Genomic DNA, 18,925 nt, shown 5'->3' on the forward strand with positions numbered 1-18,925 from the left:
TCATTTCCTCATCAGTAATCCTCAACAACCCTCTATCACCCCTATTTTCACAGCTGAGTAAACTGAGGCTGAGGGATTAAGGGATGTGACTAGCAACTCAGGGCCAGAGTGACGTTTCAGGCTCAGACCGTTGTCTCTGGTGCCCAGGATGTAACCGCACTTGGTGCTACGTTGAAATAGTGCTGGTGGCTCAGGAATGCCAACCAACGGGGACATAACCCAACAAGGGCAGGGGACAGAAAGAGGAAGAGTATTTTACTGTGTGTGCAGGTAGGTGGGAGTGACCAGGCTTCAACCAGTGATACTCATTCTCTCCAACCCGTTTACAATGTTGACCCTCCCATGTGCCCTCCCCTTTGCCTCCTATCTGTTCTTAAATCCCATTGTGCAAGTCACTCCCCAGCTCAAAGCCTGTCCATGCCTCCCTGGCACCCAGAGGACTAAGCCCCAGCATCTCGGGACACTCCCCACCTCAGCCCCACATTCCTCCTTTAGCCACACGACTCACTAGTCCCTAAGCACAGCGGCTCCAGGTGGCCTTTGTACATGTGAATCCCTTGGCTGGAATGTTCCAGTGCTCCCTTAGCCCAGTGCTTGACGTAGAGCAGGAAAAGCCCTCCCTGGCTCCTGGAGAGCCTGGCTCTCATCCCAGTGCACTCTGGGCCTCAGTCCCCCCAAATCTGGATTTCCAAGGGTGGGGTGGGATTTGACTCACCTCCCCTCTGCAGTGCAGAAGCTCAGCAAGGGTTGGCCAGGTAAATGGAAAGATGCAAAGAGCAGAGAGAATGCTGGAAAGTGCACATTTCCCAGGACTGACCAATACCAAGCCTTAAAGCCTCTATGGAGGCATAGTGTCAGGACACCACGCTGTGGAAGAGCCAAAAATTACACCCTCAGGACGGATCAGAGTGGGACCTGCGCTGGCTCTTTCAAGGGCTTCCCCCTGATAAGGCAATCTGCAACAGGTCTCTCTCCTGCTTTAAAACTTCCAGTGGTGCCCCAGTGTTTTAGGATAAAAATCTAAACTCTGACCAAGGCCTCCAAGGGCCTGCACGCCTGGGGTGCTGCCCAGTCTCCAGGGCCTTCCATGGTCATGGTCACGCTCCTCTCTTCCAGTTCCTCCCGCGGTCACGCTCCTCTCTTCCTGTTTCTCAACCACTCCACACGCATCATCCTGCCTCACAACCTGGTCCGTCCTGTTCCCTCTGTCTGGGGGCTCCCTTCCCTGCTCACCCAGCCACCTGTCGTCCCTTCTCCAGGTCTGGACTTGGAGGGAGACCTCAGTCCTGTGTCGGGTCAAGATCCTGCCATGCCCACCCAACTCCATGTGCTCTTATAACCCTAGTCATCTCTTTCACAGCTGAAGAAAGGCTGAGTCTGTTATGTGTATCATGGCTGACTACTGCAAGCCCCAACACTGTATGGCTCATGACAGATGGGAAAATCTTGTTCTTTGCTGATGTTCCAACACTGGTTCCAGGCCCAGGTATCTGGTGATGCACACATGATTGAATGAATGAGCAAAGGAGCAAATTAACCTATATGTATAACTCAAGACCAGAAGGTGGTGAGAATCCTGGTAAACATCGGAGGCAGGAAGACAGGGCCCTACAAAGATCAGAGAAGTGGGAGATTAATTGAGGGGGGCAGCCTCCCAGGAGCAACAAGGAGAGAGCACTTCCAGGAGAAGGTATCCAACGCTCCAGCAGGTGGTACATGGAGACCTGAGAAAACGCCACCAGATTTTGACAAGTAGGAGGTCTCTAGGGCCCCCCTGGTTGAACCCCAGTTCAGCAGAGGTGGGCATGAGGCAGGGTGCACTGCTGGGGGACAGCAGTTGAAAGGGGTGGGAGTCTTACTAGCAGGTACTCAGCTGGGCCTGAGCCAGCCTGGCCTGGCAGGGTCTGCAGAAGTGGGGAAGACAGAAGACAGGCCCCTGTGTCCTTGCTGCCAAAAGCATCGGCAGCTTGTAACACTCTTCGGTGACAGATCACTCTGAGGCAATGCAGCTCTGGGAGCTGTCAGGGCTCAGGCCCCAAGCAGGAGCATCGGAACCAAGACCGGCCCCAGATCCCTCCTTTCTGGGCACATCAGGGCTGGCCCTTTGGCTGCAGAACCCTTAGGGGGCCAAGTCTCATCTCTATGCCTAGCCAGCCTTCTAGGAATCCCTGGTTGTTTTGTAGACAAAGCATTCCGGAGACCATCAGAAGGCCCCTGCACCTAAGCTCTGGGAAAGAGGAACTGCTCCAAGAAGTGTCACCACCCGAAAGCCAGCTGGACCACAGCAGATGAGTAAACCCTGGAGCAATATCGCGCCTTCTCCTTTTGGCCCCCAAGGGTGATGTTATGAGCTGGAGGGGTGTTTTCCAGGCTCTCGGCACAGTTGCTATTAGAAATTCACTTCTGTTCCGGCATTGGAGGCTGGGTATTTCCCCTGGTACTGATCCTTCCCATTTCGCAGCTCACAAAGCTCTTGAGCATCTATAAGCTCGTATAGTCCTCACGACAACCTTGTTAGGGGATGGGCGGGAGACCAATACACCCATTGTATAGGTGGAGAAACTGAGGCCTAAGCTGGGTCATGAAGTGGGTCCCTTGCTTCCAGCCCAGAACGCTGCCTGCCCACCCATGTCAGCATCCTACAGCGGGTCACCTGTGAATCTGATAGTCAGGTGGGCCCCATCCTGCCAGCTGTCCCAGGTGGCTATGACTCATCCACCTGCCCTGTGACTCACACAGCTTGGGTACTCCTCCTACGGTCAACAAGCCTGGAGACTTGGCAGCCACAGCCCAGCTTTTTCTCACCTCTCCAAGGCCTCTGGGGAGAATTCCTGGACCTCCGGGGAATCCACCCTCTTACCGAAGAGATAACAGAGGCCTTGCAAGGGAAAACGGCTTTCCTACAGCCACACAGTGAGAACGTAGCACAGCGGGGATAGGGACCCAGGCGCCCTGGCACCAAGCCCAGCCCTTGTGTCTTCCCCACAGGATCACACTTGCCTGGCCTCCCTCACAAGGGAGGGTGAGGAACAAATGAGGCAACGGGCAGAAATGCACTCTGGGCTTTACTAGAGAAACCTCAGGGACTCCCTTTGAGTCCATAGTAGTGACCAGCAGCTGCTTCTACTGTCCCCTCCAGACTTCCCCGGGCAGCCAGAGCTGGATTTAGGAGGACTCAGGGGTGTCTGCTCTGCTCCACCTACCTTGCAGGGCTGTGAGGAGGAAGAGGGCTGCTCCGTGCAGAGGTGCTGGGACCACGGCAGAGGCAGAGTACAAGGGGATTATCAGCACCACCTGTAAATAAAAGGCCAAGAATCTCAACATCAGACGCTCAAGGTCATCTGGTCAAATCCCATTTGATACTTCTACCCGTCCCCAGCACCCACCACCACAGTCACACGGCCTCTACTTGCACACCCCAAGCAATGGGGCACTCACTTCCTGCCAAGGCTGTAAGACCTTCTGTTGAGTTTAGCTGGTTGAAAGAACTGTCATTAGGATGGGCTAAAATCTCTCTCCCTATGCTTTACACCCACTGGTGCTAGCTCTATCTGCTCAGATCACCCAGAATAGGTCTGTCACCCTGTTTCCCAACAGCTCCTTAGACTTGGGTCCCTCAAATCTTCTACAAGTTGTATAACCTCTTTCCTCCAGCTTTTCCTGAGACCAGGTTTCTGGTTCCCTCCCTCACCCCTTCCCTGATCAGCTCCAAATGAACCTTGTCCCTACTGACAGCACAATACCGAAAATTTGACATTCAGGCGAGCTCTATCCAGAGCAGGGCAAGCAGAACTCTCACCTCCATCATTTTAGATATCATGTCTCTATTAATCCAGCCTAAAATCCCATTTGCAAGTAAGGCAACCCCAGTGCATGTCTGAATTCAGCTTATGGTCAACTTCAGAGCTATGGTTCAGGATTCTGGAGTTAGACAAGATGACCCCTCATTTAACTAACTGCGTGACTTGATCAGGTTACTTCGCCCTGAGTCTCAGTTTCCTCCTCTGTACAAGAAGGATTATGTCAGAACTTATTCCATAGGCTATTATAAGGATTAAATGAGATAAGATATGTCAAGCGTTTTGTACAGTGCATATGTTTACTCTGATTATTAATTAAATCCCTAAGCCTTTTTCTAGAAATTATATTTTTCTCATTCTGTGCTTGTGCAGTTAGGGGACCCAAGCTGTTTACATGCTGTATCCTCACTTCTATGCCTAAGCATTGTTCTACCATTGTAAGACCCTATTATCATTATCTGGCAACAGGTCTTTCTCTCCCATCAGGCTGCGAGCTGCCAGTCTGCTTTGCCTCTGAAATGCTGGTCCTGGCACATGAGCTGGCAAACAGCAGGACCAGGGAATTTATATGCTAGATGAGCGAACGAAGGACCAGCCAACACTGGCCCCACAGTGGATTGTGCATCCCAGCCCTTTGGCCCCCTGCCTTTCAGGGACAACCTGGATCTTCACTCTGCCTCACTCCCCAGAACCCCAGCCACCCACATTCAGGGGACAGCTAAGCAAGCTGGCTCCTGCCTACACTGGAAAATTTCTCTGCCCAAACCAGCTTCTCCAAGCCAAGGAGAGAGTCCAAGATCCCAAATGCAGTGGGGCCCTACAGGCTACAGAGATTAAGACACCAATGAGCCCTGTCCTCAGCTGACGGTAAATGGCCCAGGCATTCCCGGTGTATTTCTGCATTGTGAGTGGCATACATAGCAAAGCAGGGGATCTGAAAAAGAGGCTGCATGCTTATCTGGCACTGGTGTCCACACCAGCTCTGTGGGCCTTCTTCAGAGAGTTCCACCTGAAACTTCCTGGTTCCATGGGATAGATCAAAGCAGAGTTGCACTATATTGTGTTCCTGCAAGTGACTAATGACCTCTCAGTTTCTGTTAACTCTGTGTGAGGACAAGCCTTTGAAATCCAGCCCGCTTTTCCTCTACACCCCTCCAAATCACACCCTCATCCTCCTGGTGGTGCTACATTTCTTCCCGAATGTAATCTGCTCCTCCCCTGATGTTCCGCATCTCAGCAACAGCACTACCAGCCACCAGCCACAGCCTGGGCCAGACCAGACACCAGGGCACCACCCTCCTCAACCTCCCCTGTTCTGTCACTCATTCCTCCAACACCACCTCCCCCTGCCCTGCCCTGCCCTGCTGGTTCTGCTCAAATACATCCTCATGTCTCCACCCCCACTGCCAACATCCAGGTCCAGGTATGACCACCTGTCATCTGGGTGACTGCAGTGCTTGTTTTCTAACTGGTCCCCCCACCTCCTCTCTCCCCTGTGGTGCAAGCCCAGACCACGTCGCTCCTCTGCTCAGACTCCACCATGGTTCCCCTAGAGCCCCAGAGATAAAGTCCAAGATCCTCAGTGAATTTGTCAACGTCCTTCAGGATCTGCTGCTGCTGGTCCCATAAGCTTCAGCTTCTTCAGTTCCTGTCTTCCATCCACACCCCTCCAAGCTCCAGCCAGGCCAAGCTGCACTCTGCCCCCTGCGTCTGCATGTACTCTTCACACAGAGTCTTCTCTGTTCCAGAACTCTCTTCCATCCCTATTCTTCATCTCTCCTTCCATTCATGATCAAGCCCAGTTTCCTCCAGGAAGTTAGCTCTAATTTCCCCTCCCCCATGAGGGTGAGCTCCTCTGAGTTCCCACAGGCCTCCAGTCTTCCCTGTCACACTGGATTATGGTCCATTTCCCAGTTAGCTTCCCCCATTAGACTAAGATCTGCTTCCATGGATCCCAGCTCCTAGCCTAGGGCTGGGGCCATTACAGCTCAAGAATCACCAAAGGAAGACGCTAGTAAATCACATGCTTGCACACATGCATATACACATGTGTGCACACGTGAGTAAACATATACTTGTGCACATGTGCGCACATTCACAAAGACAGCTAAGAGTGCAGGTGCTGCCACCTATGGGCAAAAAGAACATTACATTCTTCCCCAGGCTCTGGATGGGAGGAGCCCCAGAGATGCAAATTTGGCTGGGTTTAGCAATAACTCAGGCTAACTCCAAGTTGGTCTGTTTTCCATTCTGGGCCTTAAGGCTGCAGCAACTTAAAAACAAGGTCCACAAACCACTGACTAGTCCACCGCCCACATGCTCCAGAGGGAGCCATAAAGAGAGATGTTTCCTTCCAGCATTCACCATCCTGGTCTGGGGCCGGCGGGGCGCCTGTTTACTGAATTATATCTTAGAGAGGGGGAGAAGGCACAGTCCGTTAGCGCTGCCCACCAGTGGAGGGGCTGGCCTTTGGGTAGAGAGCTTTGTGCAAGTGACACTGTGCAAGTCACCAGGAACCCCGTATGTCTAGGTGGCCGAAGAGGAGCTTTCTGCCCTGGTGGTGGAGGGGGGAGCCTGAAGCCAGGGGTGTTTTTCTCTGAAAAGCCTGCTCCCAGCATCATGGGAGGACTTTCAGATTTGGTGGGAGAAACACGATATCTGCCTAGCAATCCCAGAAGGGTTCAAATGGCCGCCCCAAAGACAACACTGCTTTTCTGAGCACCTAGCAAGGATTAAACTCTTTACATACACCATGTCTCATCCTCCTGATACTCTGCCAGGAAGATATCGTTGTTTCTATTTTGTTTAAGGAAGGATACAAGCTCAGAGAGGTGAAAATGTGCTTCGAGTCATACAACTAAGATGTCTGCACAGTTCCCACCAAGGCAGGCTGCCTTCCCGACTTCACTAAATTTCAGGCATTAAGGCTAGGTCTTTTGCATAGAGAAAAACACAAAGCTTTGGTTACTCTAGATCATTGGTTAGCAAACTCTTACTGTAAAGAGCCAGTTAGTAAATGTGTTAGGCTTTGCAGGCCCTATACCTTGTCTGTTGCATATTCTTCCTTGTTTGGTTTTAGGTTTGGGTTTTTTGGCTTTTTTTTTTTTTTAACCACCTTTTAAAACAATGTAAAAACCATTCTTAGCTCAGAGGCATACAATCACAGGCTGAGGCCTCCCCAGGGCTGTAGTTTGCAGCCTACAGACTTGAGAGAAGAATGTCTATAATCTTAAGTATAAAAACTTCTGGTGGAAATAGTTAAGACGAAAGCTGGGTCCTTCAGCTGTGTTTCTCCTGCTTCAGATGGCTTCCTGCTGAGTCTCTTTCTCCTAAAGAAGGGCTCTACCTCGCTCTGCAATTAGGCAGCAAAATATTTCAAGGGCTGTTCAGATTCTAAAAACTCAGCTGTGGACTAAAGAGACGGTCTGACTCCGCATAGGGCACAAAAGCTGGAGGCAAATTCGATGGGTAGAAAGAACCTCTACCATAAGACAGTAAGAGATCTAGGCTCTGGTCTGGGCCCCCAACAAAGGATTTAGAATCTTACTATGCCAAGTGTGGCCCCTGGACCAGCAACTTCTGCATTACCTGGGATCTCATTAGAAATGAAGAGCCTCTGGCCCCACCCCAGACCTAGTGAACCAGACTTTGAATTTTCACAAACACCCCAGGTGATTCATGTTCACGGTAAGTTTGAGATCCGCCGGGACAGCTTTCGTGTCCAGCTGCAATACTGTCCCCACAACCCTTTCCCCGAGGAAAGAAAGGGTTTAAAGACATCTTTCCTTATGTCATAGTATTAAGTCTCTGACCTATCATCTGCACTAGGGACCTCAAGAAGCACCCTGTTTTGGATGCACAATCGATAGACCAAGACCTTCCATTGGATCTTGAAATCAAACCTTCGACTGGCAGAAAAGTAGAAGGAGGAGAACCAGAGAAGGTGCCACTCTCCACTTCGCAGTGCGGGGACACCAGGCAGAGAGGGAAATGACTTTCCCAAGACCATGCTGCCAAGGAAAACGTGGGGTTTGACTATGGTCAAGTTGCTTCATCTTCCCAGACCTTGGGTTTAATAAGTGAACTCGTGTTGGTCTAGATGAGAGCTTTTGAAATCTTGCAAATGGTGGAGGAGCAACCAGGCGACTCGCTGTGCGCTTTACAAAAATCAATTGCTGTCTCTGGGCCTGAGTATCCTTGATCATGAAGTAAAGGGCGGGGCCAGGGAAATTCCCAAGGTCTAATTGTAAAAGCTGGAATCTAGAAGCTATTTCGAGGCAAAAAGGCAGTCAGAAGGGGAGCCTTCTGCTGGTGGTCACCACAGTCACACCGAAGTCTCAGGGCTGGTAACACAAAGTCAAGCCCGTCCCTCTGAAGCACGGAAGCAGAGCAGTGACCTGGCTTAAGCTCAAGGTCTTATGGCAAGTCCCAAGCAGAAACTGGAAATGAGAACAGGCTTCTCTCTGCTTCCTCAGTTTGGAACCATAATCTTTATCCTTACTGATGCTGAACTGTGCAAATGTATTTGTTAAATAAATGAAGTACGATGTTTTGGGGAAATGGTCCCTGAGCCTTCTAGTAAGACAGCTAGAACTTTGATTACCAGCTTTCAATGCTCCACCAAGAAGGCTGCCGTCCTCACGAATGGCTGGTGGGAATAAGAGCTCTGTGGCCTTCTGAGCAGCAATTTGGTAAAATGTAGCAGAAATTGTAAAATGTGTCATTTTGACCCAGTGACTCCATTTCTTGGGCTCTCTTTTAGGAAATAATGAAAGAAGACTAACGTATACACTCGGATGTTCATTGCACCATTGTTTGTAAGCAGCCTCAATGCCTGATAATAGAGGAAAGTGAACCATGGTATATTCCCACTTAGATACAACAACAGAGGGAGGAAAAAGCAGATTTGCATATATCATTTTCATAATAAAAAAATAAAACTTTTTTTTTTACAAGTAAAATGCATTATTTCATTTCTTTAATCCCCCAATCGGAATGAAAGATTTTCAATAGAAATAGACATGCCTTTATCTATTTAGGTAGAGAATACTTCTCAAACTCTTCTAAAAATTAAATTTACTGTCCTTAATAACATGAGAAAATATTTATGTCATCATGTTGAAAAAAAAATCAGAATAGAAAAATTATAAATGTGGTATGACCACAATTATATAGAGGTAAAAAAAAAATGTGCTGCAAATATCAGGAAGGAAATGCCCACAAATGTTAACAGTGATTATCTCACATTGGCAGAATTATGGACAGTTCTTATTTTTTTATTTGCTAAATTTCCTTATCATAAGCATTCATTATAATTAGAAAAGGAAGGGGGGTAAAGTCCTTGGAGGAAAGGGGAAAAAGCACCCCATTTCCCATGAGTATACCACTCATACCACTTTGCCACTCCCCCAAAATTAACTAGTATTTACTGTGTCCACTGAGGGCCCAGCCTGGCCACACTGCTTACAGAAAGGAGATTAAGGGCCAGGACCCACCCTGAAGGCTCATATATACTGTCTATCCTTTGCTTGGCAAATAAGGCAGACCCAGATGATATCCTCATTGAGGCTGGAAAGCAATAATACTATTTATTTAATCCGTTTAGCAAGATACATGAATCCACTCCCACTGGTGTGGCTCCTTCACCGAGTTCCCTGAGACGCTATGGCTGAAACCATTTCTGGAGCCCCCTGGGGAAGAGCAGGTTTCAGGGATCCTGTTATCCCTTAGTCTAAGCATTGAATGCAAGAGGTGCAAGAGGTTCCCTCTGAGGCAGAACAAGCAAGGCCCCGTCAGGGACAAGGACAGAGAGCCGGGAAGGAATCTAAATGGTCACCCGGCCCCGGGTGCTCACAGCTCCAGACTTCACCTTCCTCATGGACAAATTAGGACCCATCACGACAACCTCAGGGCTACTGTGAGGCTCAAAGAAAAGAAGGTAAATCATTTCATCTCTCCAGGGTGAGCCTCAGTTTCCTTGTCTGTGAAATGGAGTCAATATCTCCTCCCTCACTGGGCTGTGAAAAGACTAAACAAGATAGCAAACACACACAGCAAGCATGCTCCCTACGGTGGCCAGGACTTACTGCTCGTAGAACAGGGAGTAAGATACATAAATGAATACTAGGCCTCAACTTCCTTATCTGCACTACGGGGCAAACAATTCAGGCCACAAAGACCAAAGTCACGAACACTGGCTACATCTCCAGCTGGCCCTGGTGCAGGTTAAACATAATGACTGCTGTGGGCTCACTCTGAGGTCCACGTTCATGCACTGAGCACAAAACCCTCTGACTCAGAGACCATCAGAGCCAAGAAAGCCCGATATTATCCTGCCCACCCCTCTAGTGCAGGGTGGACCCCGGGGCCCAGAGAAAGACACATATTAGCACAAGTCACCCAGTACTTCGTCAGTGGCAAAACCAGGACCCAAGTCCAGGCCTTCTGCTGCCCAGCCTTGCCCACCACGCCTACTGCTTTTCTCTGCCCTGCCCTCAAATTGCTGATGTGGTCCCAGGGCAGGGCAGGGGAGAGCAAGCATATGGTGGGGGAGTGTGGGGGGGAGGGGGGCAGGGAGGGCGAAACCAGCGAGCAGCAGGAACCCAGTCTGCCTGTGGTCTACAAACTCACAAACCACATCAGGCTGCAATATGACACACGCTCAGTTGAAAGGGAGGAGACAGTTTTATTTAACATACCCTGGCTGCCTAAACATTGCTCTCTCCATTTCCCTCCCCCGAAAAATGCATACCTCCGGGGATCTGCTTTCCTCTGCTTCTGCCAAAGGGCGGGGAGATGGTCCTGGCTGGGACCCCAACTCACAGAGTGACCCAGGGCAAGGGAGCTTGTGTTCTCTCAGCCTTGATTCCCTGAAACAGAGGGGAGACTGACCTACACTGTGGAGTCCTGTTGATAGTATAGAAAAGGATGAGTTTGCCAAAAGTGCTGACGGGAGGCCCTTCAAACCTCCCTGCTCCAGGGCTGAACTCTCCAAGCTGTGCACACAGCCACCGTGAAAACCCCAGCAGTTCTCATTATGTCAGGACTACAAGGAAACTTCAGGATAACATTTAGGGACTAAGAGTCATGGCTCTGTAGTCAGAACTGCAGAAATCAAGGACATAATTAATGTCCCTGTGGTTGATATACTAAAAAGTAGCTTTCTTTTATAATCATGCCAGCCAACATCACCCCCGTTCTACAGATGAGGAAACGGAGCCCCAGAGAGCTAGGCCTTGCCAAAGGTTACTCAGGAGAACTAAGGCTGAAGCTCCACTCCCAAATCAGTGCTTCTAATTCCTCTCAGTCCTGTGGTTTCTAATAAGTAAATATACACACTCAGAGGCTGTAGACACAGACTGTAAAGTTTGCTTGAAGAAAACCAGAGAACAATGCCTCAGCAAAGGACTCCAGATCATGCAGAGATCACCTCAATGACCTACCTGGCAACTTCTTATTATTATTACTCCTTTTCTTTCTTTCTTTCTTTTTTTTTTTTTTAATGCCCGACACGGGGCTTGAACTCACAACCCTGAGATCAAGCCCTGAGCTGAGAGCAAGAGTCAGATGCTTAACTAACTGAGGCACCCAGGCGCCCCTGCTTGACAACTTCTCAAGAAAGACCCAAACTACCCACAGGAGTAGGGAGAAGTGACCTATGGCACTGGATGGTTGAGAAGCATAAGGCATCCAGTCAACAGCTCTTGCTCATCTTGGATTGGTAAATGCACACATGGCTGCTAACAATGGTTACTTTTGGGGAAAGAAGAAGGTCTGGAGGGATGAAGCTTACACTATACTCTTCTCTCTGTTTGAATCTTTAACAATATTTTTCCCACTTTACAAATATTAAAAAAGAAAAAAAAAACAACACTGCAAAATTCAAAATAATTTAGCAGCCTTATCCAGTAGCTATCAGCCTACTGTTTGCTTTTCACTGAAATTTATAGCAGGTTCTAAGACCTTTGGCTGGGCTTCCAGAGTCTGCAGCTCTGATCCATCCCAGGGGCCACTGCTCTGGTTCAGACCTGCACTCTCTTTAACTTGGACCGTGCAACCCCCTCCTCTGGGTGCCCCTTCCTCCAGCTTGCCTCCTCCCATGCATCCCCTACACCAACCACAAGATTAGTGAGAGTTTTTATTGTTGTTCTGCTCAAAACCTTTCTCAGCTTCTCATTGCCTTCAGGATAAAGTCCAAACCCCTAGTTTACAATCTTTATTTACAGTCTCAACTTCCATAGCTGCACCCTTCCCTCATGGCCATTCTAGCCACAAACTGCTCAAGAAACCTCAGTACCTTTGCACAAACTGTTCCTGTTTCTTAGAATATCTTTTCCCTCAACTCCTTTAACTCCTGGGAGCCTATTACTTATTTCTGAGGCCTGGGTCACCCAGACAGACTTAGTCACCCCTTTATGGGTTGAAATAACTCTCAGTATTGAATGATTGTGCCAATCACTATGGATGGGAAGTATCTTGAGGACAAAGAGCTTTGTCCTCCTGGAGGCTTCTGTGCCCTCACAGGGCAAGGCACAGGACACAGGCCCGGGTAAGTGTTGAATCGATGAAGGAGGGAAGGAAGGAAATGCCATGAGAGGCAAACCCTACAGCCTCCCCACCCACCCCAGCTGCCCGCTTTCCTAGGTTCGTGTTAGTCCGTAATAAAAAAAAAAGACTATGGAAAATTCTGGAGTAAAGTTTCCTTCCCTGATTCACACGGAAACCTTCTTTGCTGCTGTGTAACTCCCCCGGGGTGCCAACCCAAGCTCCCCGGCTGTTTACAATTTCCCTGGCATTTATAAATAGCAAGGCCTCAGAAAGGAAAACGGAATTTCAAAGGAGCTGGATGCTGCCTGTCTTCCCATCCCATCCTTCCTCCTCTGCTCCAAGCCCTTTCCCCTTCACATCCCCAAGAAACACCAACCAGCACCCCCAAGTGTGTGGATGGGGAGGGACGGGGATGTATTAATGAATGGAATACTCAAGAAAGAGTAAAAAGCCCCACCAGCTAGAAGGACTCCGCCAAAGGCCAACTGGAACTAGGTCCCAGCCCTACCCCTTTGTCACTGTGAGCCCATCACAAGCTTTCTGGGCACTGTGGTTTTCTCAGCTGTAGAATGGGGTTGAGGTGAGACTCCAGCAAGCCCATGGTCACTATAAAGTACCTAAAGTACCGTGCAGCCCGCGCTCCCAGTGCGCAGGTCAGAAATGTGGTCCTACGAGAACAGGCCGTACAGGATCACGTCTTTGAAAAGTGTCTAGGAGCCAAAGTAAAGCAGAGGCTCCTCCCCAGAGGCCCCGCCTTCCACAAAGCCCAAGTTACCCCCCAGGACAGCCCTGAATGCCTTTGGCTCTTTAGAGTTCTAGGCGGTTTAAGGATACCCTCTCTGCTCTGTGGAAGGTGTAAGGGTAGGATAAAGGGTATATGTCTGGGCAGATAAAGGGCTACAAAAAAGCCAATGTCCCCTGCCCACCAAATGCTCCCCCGCCTTCCAAAAACTTGGGCTTGCCCTTGGCCATCGCCCAGAGCAGCCGGCCTGCACTGGACCAGGGGGGACACAGCCGTGACCAGATTCGGGGAGTGATTAGCCCCCAGACGAGATAGGGGCCTAGGGAGAAGGGAGACTCCAATCACTGTTGTCAACTCTGAGAGAAGTTTCCGTGTGAGTCAGTGAAAGGAACGTACACTGTAGGGCCGAGGAGAAAGCACCTTCAGGTAACAAACGCAAGCAGATTTCAGACGAGTACAAGGAAGAAGTTTCTAACAGTCCTGGGCCCAAAAAGAGGAAGGAGCTGGAGGGCTCCTCACCGCCCCGGGGAGAGCAGGCAAAGGCATTATTACCTTGGAGTCAAGGATCCGCTGAGCAGCCTCCCCGGCGGAGCCACCGCCCAAACCGCGGACGCACGGCTACCTGCAAGCCCGGGTGGAATACACCGAGTGCCGGGGTGACCCCGTGCCCAGGTCCCCACCCGCGGGGGCGGGGGCGGGGTCAAGGTTAGCTCAGGTGCTTGCAGCATAGCGGGGCCTGTAGGTGGAGACCCGGCCCCCTTCCTCCCCTGCCCTAGCCCCCCGGTCCAACCCTTCTTGGTCCCCTGGAAGAGCAGTAAGGTGAGGGAAGAAGCCCCTCTCCAGCGATGCCCCGCTGCCGGGACGAGCTCCAGACTCGGGAGGGAGAAGAAGGACCCAGATGCCCGGGATCCTCAGATGCCCGGGACTCCAAGATCTCCGGGTCCATGGCCGCCCCCCCCAACCCCCTACCTGCTGCTGAGGCGCTGCCGACGGCGGCTGCAGGGTCCAGCTGCGCTCAGCTGGTTCCGGGCGGCGGGGCGGGGGCTCTGCGGTCGCTCGGCCGCGGTGGGCAGGGCGCGGGCGGGAGCCGCCCTCGGGGCGGGGCGGCCGGGCCGGGGGGTGGGGAGGAGCGCCGGCCCCTGCCCGCAGGCAGCTGGGAGGGTGGCCACTCTGGCTCCAGGCTGGCTTTCGTCGAGCGCACTCTGTGTCACTTCACCAGACCCCGGGCTACCTCCCCGCGAGGAAGGCATCCGGCCCCTCCTAGGAATAAACTGAGTCTCAAAGCACGGAGGGGAGATCTGCAGGAGGGTGGGGAGAGTGGGGGGAAGCCGACCCAGGGGAGCGCCCGGGCTGGCTGGGCTGGGGCCGAAGAGCGCAGTTGGGGTGGGCAGCGTGCCACGCTCAGCTGGGATCCACGGAGGCAGATTTCAGCTTCAGTGAGTTCCAAGTTCAGGAGGCAGAGCCCTCCTCAGGAGAGCGAAATGGGCTACCAGCTAAAGCAGGGGAGATGTGCAAGCCGCTGCCAGAACCACTGCACGAAAGAAAGGAGAATGTTTCCCAACTTCATTCAAAACGAAAACACAAGAAATGCCAAGCGCATCCCTGTCCTTAAAACAGAACCGTAAAAAAAGAATCTAAAGAGGCTTTGGAGTCAAACGGCCTTGGTTGGAAGCCCTGACACTTACCAATCCTGTAACTTTGGGCAAGTGACTTAAATTGGCAAAGTGTCATTTCCTCATGTGTAAAGTGGGTATAGTAATTGCCTCTTCGTGGGGCTGTTGGGAAGACACAGAGAAAGACTCTCAGCGCAGGGGTGGGTACTGTGGATTCTCCATAAATGCAAGTTCTTATCAGTGTGATGGTGGATATTATCTCAGGTGATGGAGAAAAGCCACACTGGCAAAAAGATGAGTGCAAGGTCACTTTTAAATAAATGTGATATTGTCTTCATCTCAACAGTATCTCACATGCGTTGGAGAAACAGCCACGTAGGATGGCACAGGGCACAGGGCAGCCTCCAGCAGTCCTGCTGCGAGGATGGGTTTCCAGGCTTCCTGCAGTGGCTCTGTGGTTCCACGTTGGGAGGACTCCCACAGCAGGAAACTGGACCAGATGACCACGATGTCCCTTCCCAGCCTGGGTGCCAGCAGCAGCCCCATGTTCAGCTGAGTATATCTCCCTCTCACACAAGGTAAAATGTACCAAGTCAGTAATTGCCAGGTTCTGGGGTTTCGGAGCAGGAAAAGCTGGTGTTTAAGTAGCAAGAGGAGGCAAGAGCACCATACTCACTTCCTGGTTTTTGTTGTTGTTGTTGTTTGTTTTTCCAATGAGTAGCAGCTGGGGAAGCCACACAGCCTGGGGAATCCCATCTAGGCTCTTCCGCCCACCCTCCCCTCCCTTTCTGCAACTCTAGTAATTACAGGAACCATTCCTTGAACACCTTGTGCCATGCTCTGGGCTTCCCATGCATCCTCACCTCCCCACCCCCATCCCCCCCAGGTAGGTGTCACCATGTACACTTTTCAGATGAGGAGGGCAAGGCACAGAGACAGCTAAGTAGCTCTCCCAAGTTCATACAAGTAACAACATACACACCTGAGTCCTTAGCCTCTCTCCTTTGCCCAGCGTCTGACGTCATACACTGCCACCTTTCCTGGCTTGGGAAACTCTACTCAGTTCCACTTTCCCTAAGAACTGAAGCAGGGTGCTCACCCAAAGAAAGGCTCACACCTTCCCTCTGCCACTCTCTGCTTTCTTCAGAGTCTGCCTATGGCTCCCTGTGGGGCAGGTGGAGAGAAAGGCAAAAACACGCTATTCGGCTCCAAGCTCTTTGATTATAAGACCTGGCATACACATGCCCCGGATTTGCCTAGCATATCATTTTCAACACCAGCAGCTTCTCTCCAGCAAAAAAAGGTAAACCTCTGAATCTGTGTCTCCACAGAACTGATGGAGGAAATTTTAGAGAACATCTGCTCCGAGCCCTCACTATAGACATGGGGAACGGAGGCCAGCGGAGCACAGGTTTGCACATATAACCCTCTGATGGCTCCACTTGGTAGTGGAGAAGCACGTGAGCATAGGCTGCCCCCAGAAATAATGAAAAATTACGATGATGATGCCAGTGATGATAAGTGGAACTTCTACTGGGGGGCCAAGCAAACTCCCAGTGCTTCTCTTTGCAGACATTAACACGTGTATTTCACAGCTGATTAGGAGAGATCCTGGCCTGACCTTTCAGTCAGGGCCAAGCTGGTCTTGCATGGATGCTAAGAAGTCTCCCCTGTCTTGGTATCTTATTCTCATTTCTTTCTAGACTCCTACATGTACTCCCGTCCCTGCTGGCTCTAGGCATCAGGAAGGCCTCTTTTGTTCTAGATCCTCACCTTCAGAGTGAATGTCTTCTTGTTCTTGATAATATGGATCCCCTCTCATGGAAGAACTTTGATGTATCCTTTTGCCAGACCACCTCCCCCCCCCCCAACCTCCAGGAGTGAGGATGGGGGAAACAAAGGCTACAACCGAGGCTACACAGTGGATAACTTGGAGCTGTTGCTCCCCCTTGTGAGAAGGCCTCTCCCCACCCACAGGAGTGGCCTTCACTTGGCACCTATGTCTGTACTACCCACCCCACCCCAAACACAGTTGATAGTATTAGGAGTAGACACACGGGATTATCAGAACTTGGAAATAAAGTTTGGGATATGACGATTATGGTTAATTAACTGGGCCTGTGAGGACTGGCCATCTCTGAAGGCTAAGACCACCATTTTGAGGTGACCACCTTCTACAGAGAAAGCCAGTGAGATCTGCATTAAACAGCGTGGGTAAATCAGTGTGGAGAAACTCAGAGAGGAGAAGGCCGGATTGGCCAAGGAAGAATTTGGGATCCACTAAGGCTCTCTTGGGTGTAGACCTCTCCTGATGCTAGCCTCAGAAAAGTAAGTTATTAGGACAAGCATTTATTGAGCATTGAATGCCTTCTAGTCAGTTCCTAGAAGCAGAGCACAAGATCAGGATTTTGTGCAAGCGATTAATTGAAGAGGTGCTCTTCGGGGATCCTGCAGTATCCCAAGGAGCCCTTCGGGCAGGATGCAGCTGGGCCTCAGGATCAGCCCAGATGCAGGCCTGGGCACACAGAGTACCTGGAAAGTGCTTTAATTCCATCGCCCTTCTCTGCTCACCTGCTTCACTGTTCTGCCTCAAATCAGACAAGGATCTCTGCTTTCCACAAAATGGCTTTTACCAGCAGGGAGCTGGAATCTTTGTAGCCCACAGGCTAACGTGGGTCAGATGCCTACCCTTTATCCAGCGACTCTAGCCAGAGAGACAGGGTTATGTTGCACAAACCTGGCTGCTCCCACTGTAACCTGTAGATGGAGAGAAAGGGGAAGGGAGAGCCAGGCAGAGAAGACAGTGTCACTAGGTGAGAAGACTCAGCCAGTCTTGAAAGGCTGGAAAGAGTTAAAACTGGAGGTAAGGAATGGGATGGAATCTTCTACTCTGGGCACAGAATAAGCAAAGTGTGGAGGCTGGAGGAAGACAAGACTGGAAGAAGGGGAGGCGTCTGGGTCCCTTCAGGGATGTGCTAGAGTCAATCAGCTCACTAGTGCTGGCTGTTAAACCTCCAGGACTTTGACAGCTGGCTGTTAAACACAGCCTGTCTGCAGCTACACACAGCTGGCCCGGAGACAGTGGCATAATAAAAATTAAACCTAAAATTATAACTACTAGGTTTGGGTGCTTACTGGTCACCTTATTATGCCAATTTATTACGTCAATTAAGCCTTCTGTAACTACCTCCAAGTTAGGTATGATCTTCAATTTTTCAAATACATTAAACAAGCTCAGAAAAGGTAAGCAATCCTGCTCACGTTTCCATAGTTGGGTGAGTAGAACGGGAATCCGAATCCAGGTGTGCCCCCGAAGCCCAGGTTCTTTCTACGGCCAAAGTGAAGAAAGTCAGGGGGAAGGTGAAGCTTCCTCCAGGCCTCCCATTCAGGATCAGGAATTATTTAATCTCGTCTTGATAATGTTAGGGCCTGATGTTGGGCCCTTCCCTGCAACACTTCATATAATGCTTTATGACAACTCATTATTTATTTATATGGAAGGTATCTGGAGTTGTTTAAGAAATGTAGATCTATTTTAAGAAAGATTATAAACTGCTGTGCTTGAGAAATAAGAAGTAATTCATAAAACCCCTTACACACATACACACACACACACACACCAAAAAAAATCTTTGAGGCAGGGCTATTTTTGTATTCTTTTATGTACCCACAGAAGAAGTTCATGTCCTGTGTTTTTTCCTTACTTATTATTTACTTACTGCTTTTTTGAGTACGAGTTATGTGCCAAGCCCTGCGCTTAGGGCTAAGGGCATAGAGATGAATCAGCCATAGACTCAACCCTTGCAGGGCCTGTGGCCAAGGAAACAGACAATTACAATAGGGTGTTATAGGAACTATGATAGAGGAAGCTCGGGTGGGGTTGGAAGGAGGCTGGGGGACAAAGACAGGGTCCAAGAAGACTGCAAATAAGGAGATGAGCCAGGCCTTGCAGGACACCTCTATGGGCCTCAACTTCTTCATCTGATAACTGAGTCCGCCTCAAAGAGTTGTAGAGAAACGAAATGAAATTATCCACGTCCACCATTTGCTGCATAGAAAGGGCTCTGTAAAAAGTAGCTGGTATCATTAAAGGAACCCCATAGTAAAGGCATGGAGGTGCTTAAGATAAGTGAGCATGTGGTAGCATGTCTGGAATACAGGGTACCTGATCTGAGTTCTAGAAGAAGAAACCAGGCAGCAAGAGGACAGCAGCATTCACAGTT

The 18,925-nt window shown here is 50.2% G+C and overlaps 1 protein-coding gene across 1 annotated transcript in view; it reads right to left on the bottom strand.

Moving 5' to 3' along the window:
- The window catches only part of GSN (gelsolin), a 52,353-nt gene extending 38,172 nt beyond the window's left edge, over positions 1-14,181 (bottom strand). The window contains exons 1-2 of the mRNA XM_045791041.2: positions 14,059-14,181; positions 3,204-3,294 (exon numbers count right to left, since the gene is read on the bottom strand). The gene's annotated coding sequence lies outside the window, so the exon portion shown is untranslated. The remainder of the gene's footprint in view (positions 1-3,203; positions 3,295-14,058) is intronic.
- Between the last annotated feature and the right edge of the window lie 4,744 nt (positions 14,182-18,925).

This window comes from Ursus americanus, chromosome 18 (genome assembly GCF_024610735.1).
Source record: "Ursus americanus isolate L20-20 chromosome 18, mUrsAme1.1.p, whole genome shotgun sequence".
Taxonomy (NCBI): Eukaryota; Metazoa; Chordata; class Mammalia; order Carnivora; family Ursidae; genus Ursus; species Ursus americanus.